The sequence below is a fragment of the Urocitellus parryii genome, chromosome 5 (genome assembly GCF_045843805.1).
Source record: "Urocitellus parryii isolate mUroPar1 chromosome 5, mUroPar1.hap1, whole genome shotgun sequence".
In the NCBI taxonomy this organism is placed as follows: Eukaryota; Metazoa; Chordata; class Mammalia; order Rodentia; family Sciuridae; genus Urocitellus; species Urocitellus parryii.
In genome coordinates, this window is record NC_135535.1 from 110989426 (window position 1) to 110998054 (window position 8629).

The following is an 8629-nucleotide window of genomic DNA, read 5'->3' on the forward strand; positions in this document are numbered from 1 at the left end:
TCTTTAGTAGAAAGCCAAATGGCATGTTCTGATTTTACAGTGACTGTTAGCTCACCTCTAAAATAAGGATCAATAACTCCTGGTATTACTTGGATTGCCTCTTTAAAATTATTTCATCCCCAAATTAACCCCTGATGTCTGGGGGTAATGGCCCATGGATCTTGGTAGGAATCTGATGGGATCCCATTTCAGCTGTTATATCAGTTACCATGGCTGTTTGTAAAAGTATACAACCATAAATAGAAGAAGAAATAGAAGAAGACCTTAGAAGATGGAAGGATTTACCTTGCTCATGGATTGGTAGAATTAATATTATTAAGATGGCCATGTTACCAAAAGCACTTTACAGATTCAATGCAATTCCCATAAAAATCCCAATGACATTCCTTGCAGAAATAGAAAAAGCAATCATGAAATTCATCTGGAAAAATAAGAGACCCAGAATAGCTAAAGTAATTCTAAGCAGGAAGAGTGAAATTGGTGGTATCGAAATTCCAGATTTTAAACTATACTATAGAGCAATAGTAACAAAAACAGCATGGTACTGGCTCCAAAACAGGCTGGTAGACCAATGGTACAAAATAGAGGACACAGAGACAAATCCACAAAATTACAACTACCTTATATTAGACAAAGGTGCTAAAACCATGCAATGGAGAAAGGATAGCCTCTTCAACAAAAGGTGCTGGGAAAACTGGAAATCCATATGCAACAAAATGAAATTGAACCCTTTCTCTCATCATGCACAAAAGTCAACTCAAAATGGATCAAGGAGCTAGGAATCAGACCAGAGTCTCTGTGGTCTAATAGAAGATAAAGTTGGCCCTAATCTTCATCATGTGGGGGCAGGCCCCAAATTTCTTAATAAGACACCTATAGCACAAGACTTAAAACCAAGAATCAACAAATGGGACGCATTCAAACTAAAAAGTTTTTTTTCTCAGCAAGAGAAATAATATGTGAGGTGAATAGGGAGCATACATCCTGAGAACAAATTTTTACCCCTCAAACATCAGATAGAGCTCTAATCTCTAGAGTATACAAATAACTCAAAAAGTTAAATAACAAGAAAACAAATAACCCAATGAACAAATGGGTCAAGGACTTGAACAGAAACTTCTCAGAAGAGGACATACATTCAATCAACAAATACATGAAAAAATGCTCACCATCTCTAGCAATCAGAGAAATGCAAATTAAAACTACTCTAAGATACCATCTCACTCCAATAAGAATGGCAGCCACTATGAAGTCAAACAACAATAAGTGCTGGCGAGGATGTGGGGGAAAAAGTTTCACTCATACATTGCTGGTGGGACTGCAAATTGGTGCAGCCAATTTGGAAAGCAGTATGGAGATTCTTGGAAAGCTGGGAATGGAACCACCATTTGACCCAGCTATTCCCCTTCTCGGACTATACCCAAAAGACCTAAAAAGAGCATACTACAGGGACACAGCTACATCAATGTTTATAGCAGCACAATTCACAATAGCTAGAATGTGGAACCAACCTAGATGCCCTTCAATAGATGAATGGATAAAAAAAATGTGGCATTTATACACAATAGAATATTACTCAGCACTAAAAAATAACAAGATCATGGCATTTGCAGGCAAATGGATGGCATTAGAGCAGATTATGCTAAGTGAAGTTAGCCAATCCCTAAAAAAATAAATGCTGAATGTCTTCTCTGATATAAGGGGGGTGACTCAAAATGGGATAGGAAGGAAGAGCATGAGAAGAAGACTACCACTAAATAGGGAAGAGAGGTGGGAGGGAAAAAGAGGGAGAAGGGGAGTTGCACGGAAGATGGAAGGAGAACCTCATTGTTATACAGAATACATGTATGATGTTGTGAGGAGAAAAAGAAAAAAAAAAGTGTGTCACATTAGATTGGATAGAGAGAGGATGGGAGAGGCGGGGAGGAGAAGGGAGAATAGGAAGGGCAGCAGAATAGAATAGACAATATGATGTATGTACATTCCATGTATGTATTATATGTCAAAATACATTCTGCTGTCATGTATGACTAAAAAAATAAAATAAAAGTATACTATCTGAGTGGTAGGGCTTATAAAAATGGAGGTCTGCCATGGTTGGCTGAGATGACGCCAGAGCCTGAGACTCTTAAGTCATTCTCCCCGTGTATTTGGCGAGCCTGGGGAAAGGCCCTCCCCTCATTTTTTGGCACCAACAAAGGCTGAAGTGAAGGCAAAAATGGACACAGATGGACGCCATATTGGCTTCCTTCCTCCTTTGCCATGTGGCCTCTTGCCCTGTATTGCTGCCAGTGCGAACTGGGAAAAGTTTCTGCCCTGATGCGTTGGGACTTGCAGTCTTGTGTCATGTGGCCATTTCTCCCATAATTAAAACTCTGCCTGCAAGAATGGCGTCTCTGGGATTGGGGCTGAAGTACCTGCTTTAAAGCCTTGGCAAGCGTAAAACCTTGCAATTGGGTTGGGCCATCGTCTGCACAAAGGCGAACAAACTGTGAGCCAGTCCCCTTTTCCTTATGAGGCTGGAGGATGTCCTGGCAGACCTTATTTGTGTTTTCAAATGCTAGCTTCTTAACAATAAACTCACAGGCACCTGAGTCTGCCATTGACCTGTTAGCCTCTAGGTACAAATGCACTATGAAGTTGGAGAACAGTTCTTCTGAGCTTTGTTTTATCTTAGTCAAAACTAGATTAGACTGATCCTGGGAAGAGATTTGCTGCCATGCCTTCTTTGCACATGAAGTAATCATCATAAACTGCCAAATCATAGTTTAACTTCCTCTCCAATTCTGCAAATTCACCCGTTCCCGTCAACATCTCCAAAGGGGTCTCAAGATTCTGTGTTCTGTTTCCCTCAGCCTGCTTGGTACAGAAATCGGTCCAGTAAGATTGCCAGAGAAGATAATCTCTGCCAATCAGACAAGCTCTGGCCATGGACATCCAGTCATTGGGTGGAAGAGGTTCTTTGCAAATTGAATCGAGCAAGCTTTGTACAAATGGAAAATTAGGACCATAAGTACCATAAGCATTTCTTAATTCTTTTAAGGTTTTCAAAGGAATTATAGCATGTATATGGACACACTGGTTTTGCTCCTTAACCTGTTCAAAAACTGGAAAAAGTTGAAAACCTGTAATATCTTCCCCTGCTTCCTGTGCCTTCCTGATTCCACGTTGTAATGGCGAAAGCATAGCCATAGCCAAATCAGAGTACCGATTAAAGCCTGTTCTCTCAGCTGAAAGTGGCCGAATTCTGATGGCGGGTGCCGGTCTAGCTAAATGCAACCTAGCAATATTCTCCTCCATTTCCTCTTCGCCATCCAACTGAGTCCCCTCCACTGAGTCCCCTCCAACTGGGACTCTTTGTCTCCCGCCCATTCTGTTCCTCTCCATTTTGAATTGCCTCTCAGAGCTCTGGTCATGACTAATTTCCTCTCTGGAACATGCCCCCTGGCGCTCCTCTGAATTGGTCTGGTTCAACTGAAACTGAACTCTTGGTTTAGGTCTCGCCCCCAGGCATCTGTCTGCTGGTGGCAGATTCAGTGAAATTTGATTCCACTCTCAGTGGTATGGAAAGATAATTTTTTTTTTCAAAAAAACAGCCTCTGGCTGTTTTTCCTGCTCTATGCCTTTTAAAAGGTCTTCCAGGGCCATTGACCTTGATCTAGATCACCACAAAGACACATTTCTAATGTAGTCCAAACTTCTGAATACTGTCTATTGTACTTCTAGACAGTTTGGCTGGGAGGCAGCCTTTATACAATTTTCTTCCTAGTCTCTCCCAAGTATGTACATCCGGTAAATCCTGCTCACAAAACCACGGACAAACCTTGCTAACTGTTCTCAGGAACTGTGCTAGCTGCCTCTTTTCCACTTGCTTTCCTTTCAGGTTAATTAAAGTTTCCAAAATTGTTGAATACATCTCTCTATCTGAAGATATGGAACTGCCCATGATAATTCTTTAACATCCTTGGCTCTAAAACTGTCTGTTTCCTCCATGACCCTTCAGAAAAATTCACGGTCCAACAAATTTCTATAGCATGCTTCCTCAATCAACCTGGAAATTCTCCTCATGTAGCCCCACGTTGGGCGCCAATTACTGCCCCCTGCCAGCTCAGGCAGCCAAACTAGGGTCGCTCAAGTGAATTTCCTGAGGTACCAAATAAAACACAAACACACAATTTACCTTTAACTCAAGCCCTGGGACAGCTCCTCTTCCCTTGGTGTCAAGATCCCCAAATGGGAGAGCAAGGAATGCACAAGAGGCTGGCGAGAAAGAGCTAGCATGTTCAGGAGTGGTCTTTTATGGGGAGGGGGAACTCTCATTCTTTAGAAATTTCCTTCCAAAAAAGGTCAAGGAGGGCAGGTTTACAAGGACAGGTAAGGTAATTTGACTCTGGGGCTGTAGGAAGGCACGCCTATGCATGAAGACACATTTTGTGACATTTTATGACTTCCAAGATCAGGGCTGCCATGTAGGGCCACTTTGATGAGGCCAGATAATGGGAAGTGACTGACAGGGACTCAGCCAATCAGAGAAGGAAAATGCTGGTCACATGGCGTGGTGGATTCCCACAGTACAATTTGTGTTAAAATTTGCAAATTTTAAGTTACATTGAACGAGTTTCATAAATGTTTGTGAAATTGCAGTCACAACATATAGAACATTTCCATTACCCACTCTGAAGTCCACATATGCCTCTTCTCAGTTAATCCCACCAGCCTTCCTGGCTCCTAGCATCATAGATCTTCTTTTTTTTTTTTGAGAATTTTAATATTTATTTTTTAGTTATCGGCGGACACAACATGTTTGTTTGTATGTGGTGCTGGGGATCGAACCTGAGCCGCACGCATGCCAGGCGAGCGCACTACCGCTTGAGCCATATCCCCAGCCCAAGATCCTCTTTCTCTCACTATAGTTTTGCTTTCTCTAGAATTTCATATAATATGTGTCCTTTTGCGTCTGGCTTCTTTCACTTAGTATAATACTTTTCAGATTTATCCGTATTGTGATGTTTATCAGTAACTTGTTCTTTTTTATTACTGAATAGTATTACATTGTATGGATATATTACAGTTCATTTACCCATTTATCAACTAAAGGACATTTGGGTTATTTCCAGTTTTTGAGTACTATGAATGAAGCTGCTGGAACATTCTTGTATGAATAATTACATGGAAATGTGTTTCATTTTTCTTGGAAGAATACTAGGAGAATTGCTGGGTCATATGTTAAGTGTATATTTGACGTATAAGGAACGACTGGACTGTTTTCCAAAGTAGCTGCTCCATTTTGTATTTCTTTTTTCTTTTAAATTTATTCTTTTAGTTGTTGGTAGACCTTTATTTTATTTATTTATATGTGGCGCTGAAAATTGAACCCAGTGCCTCATACATGCCAGGCAAGTGCGCTACTGCTGAGCCAAATCCCCAGCCCCTCCATTTTGTATTTCTACCAGCAGTGTATAAGAGTTGCATTTGCTTTGGTGCCAATACTTACTGGTTTCTTACTTATTCTGTAATATATTATTGTGGTTTTAATTTTCATGTGTTTTAATAAATACTGATGTTCAAGACATTTTCATATACTTATTTGCCATTTTGTATATATTCTCCAGTGAAATGCTAAATCATTTATCCATTAAAAAGCAGACTGTTTTCTTATTGAGTATATTTAAGAAAATAATGGCCTCTCAATGATGTTCACATCCCAATCTCCAGAACTTGTGGATTTCTTACTTTACCTGGCAAAAGGGACTTTGCATATGTGATTACACCGAATATCTTGAAATGGGGAGATTAGTCTGGTTTTTTTGAGTGAATCCAGTGCATCAGAACAATCTTTACAAGAGGGAAGTAAGGAGGGTAAGAGTCAGAGACAGAGAGTCAGAGACAATGGAAACAGTGGTGGTTGTGCTGTGGGGGGGTCAGTCATAAACTCAGGAAATCCTAGCAGCCTCTAGAAGCTGGAACAGATACAGAAACAAAGTCTTCCTGGAGTCTCCAGAAATAACACAGCCCTATTGACACCTTGATTTTAGCCCAGTAAGATTGATTTTGGACTTTGGACCTCCATAACTGTAAGCTAATAAACTTCTTTTGTTCTGAGCTACCAAGTTTGTGGTAATTTGTTATATCTGTGGTATGCAGGTATGCATTGTTTAGTGATTGACTTAAACCAAGCTGTTTATGACTCTAGTCTGTTTCTACCATATTTTTCTGAATGGAAGGGAACAGGGTATTTCAGGGGATGGGAAGAACAGTAGGAGAAAACCACAGGGTAAACCTGAGCAGTGAGTTGATGAGGCTTAGTTGAAATAGAGTGCTGGAAGAGTAAGAGAAGAGATGGTGAGACTGCTAGATTTTGGAAGTAGAGAAATTTGGGTTTGTGATGGTAAGAACACACTTAGTGGGCTGGGGCTGGGGCTCAGTGGTAGAGCGCTCGTCTAGTATATGCGAGGCATTGGGTTCAATCCTCAGCATCACATTTAAAAAATAAATAAAATAAAGGTATGTGTCCAGCTACAGCTAGAAAAAAATTTTATAAAAAGAATACACTTAGCTGTTGGAGTGCTTAAATGGTTCATCAGAATATGGAGGTGGCTTGACAGGGAACATATAAGCATTGGGGAAAATAAATCTTCTGTCCCTTCCTCTCTGTTCTGATGAGCCGACAAACTTGGCATGCTGTTTATTAGTATGTTAGAATGGTGTTACACTATCCCATGAACCAAGAAGATTAATGAAGGTTGGGTATCTGAGAGCCGGGACCACCACATCCCTTTGGGACCCAGCATGTCCTGTATCTTGATATTCGAATTGGTGCTTACCACACTGATGACCTAGGCTGGTGTTGTCATCCTAGGTAGCACTTTGTTCTAATTTGCCAGCACTTCACCCACCATTCTCCACCTTTTAAAGGCATGGAGTTTGTTAGAGGAGGGCCTTTTTCCAGGAAGCCAAAGCATGCTGTTTGGGTGGAAAGGCATGGCCGTTGTGTTCTATTTTGCCCCTGCCTTGGTGGCACTGTTCTCAGCAGTGAGAATAGACTGGGTGACTCACCACTTTACACCCGTGTCCCTCCACTTGTAGTCTTTGTTTGAGACTCCAGGCCTGGGGATCCAGGATATCTCCCAGACCACTGGACAATGATTTTCCATTCTCTTTCCCACTTTTACTTAGACTAGGGAAGTTAAAATGTAGCCACCTTCAGGAAACCTGTCCTGATAGTCTTACCTAATTAGGTACACTTATTTTCTATGCTGTACATTTCAGCATTCAGTGACTGTCAATTCAGTATTTCATGATGCATGTTTTTACATGGCTCTCTAATTCTGGAGAATCAAGGGTGGGATAGGTGACTTTTAGTGAGATTACAAACTTCTCTCTCTAGGCAAAGAAATTTATTGATCTTTATTTCACACTTTACTTGCAGGTACCATCAGTTTAATTAGCTTCAAAGAGTGAATTGTGTATAAACAAAAACTGAAAATAGTTGCATTGTTCAAGGGGCTTGTAAATTAAAAATATTAGAGATTTATATTTTATTAGATCCCTAAATAAAACAATTTTAAAACAACTTATTTAATTGTCATAATGTAAAACAGCTCCCAAGAAATTCTTTGAGCTTTATCTTCTTCAGAAATTAACTCAATTCAATTTGCCTCATGTTTAGAAGCCTCATCAAAATTCTGGATCTTCATCATCATCATCCTCTCCAGGAGCAAGACATGGTTTTCCATCCTCAGATTGTTTGGGTGGAGCTTCATCCCCATTGGCTTAACTAGTTAGACTATCTGCACCAAGCTGGTTTAAGATGCTGGGTAGCAACTGTCAGATACTTTTGTTTCAGGGTGCCCTGTAATGGTTCAGGGTGCCTGAACTTTAGGGTTGTGAAAGTGGCACTGTTTCTTGGTTTGTAAACATATGCACCTCTTTAGTAACAGAGATAGTAACTTCTTTCATGAGACTGAAGGTTTTTTTTGTTTTTGTTTTTTTTTAATCATCTGTAACTTCTGTGAACCACTTTCTTTCTGTGAGCAGTTCCTTTCCATTGGTGTGCACTTGTGCTTGCAGTTTGGTGAGTTTCTGGTTCATGATAATTTCTTTCATTTTATCAAAGTGGAGATGGGGCTATTTGGCAGGGACTATGGATGGCACTCAAGAAGAGCAGACCAGCTGAGATTAGGCACACCCATGCAGGGATGCAAGATAGTGGTAGCTAGAGAGATGAGATTACAGACTTCTTGGGGACAGGAAGCAAACTTTTCTCATTTGTTTAGTGTCTCATCAAATCAACTATAAACCACCAAGGACAGATGGTGTTTTATATGACAACAATATCTATGGTGCCATTCCAATAAATTGAGTAAATTCCTCAGGAAAGGAGTGAATGGGATTGAAATAAGTAAGAAATAATGAGAGCTTCTTTGGGGGCTGAGATTGTGGCTCAGCAGTAGAGTGCTTGTCTAGCATGTGCGAGGCCCTGGGTTCAATCCTCAGCACCACATAAAAATAAATAAATAAATAAAAGTATTGTGTCCAACTACCTCTAAAACATAAATATTAAAAAAATGAGAGCTTCTTTGGAAGCCTGGGAGAGATTATTTGTTAATTGGAAAGGGTATTTCCTGCT

The 8629-nt window shown here is 40.4% G+C and overlaps 1 pseudogene; it reads right to left on the reverse strand.

Moving 5' to 3' along the window:
• Positions 1-7649: 7649 nt before the first annotated feature.
• Positions 7650-8106, reverse strand: LOC113195630 (transcription factor BTF3 pseudogene; annotated as a pseudogene).
• Positions 8107-8629: the final 523 nt, after the last annotated feature.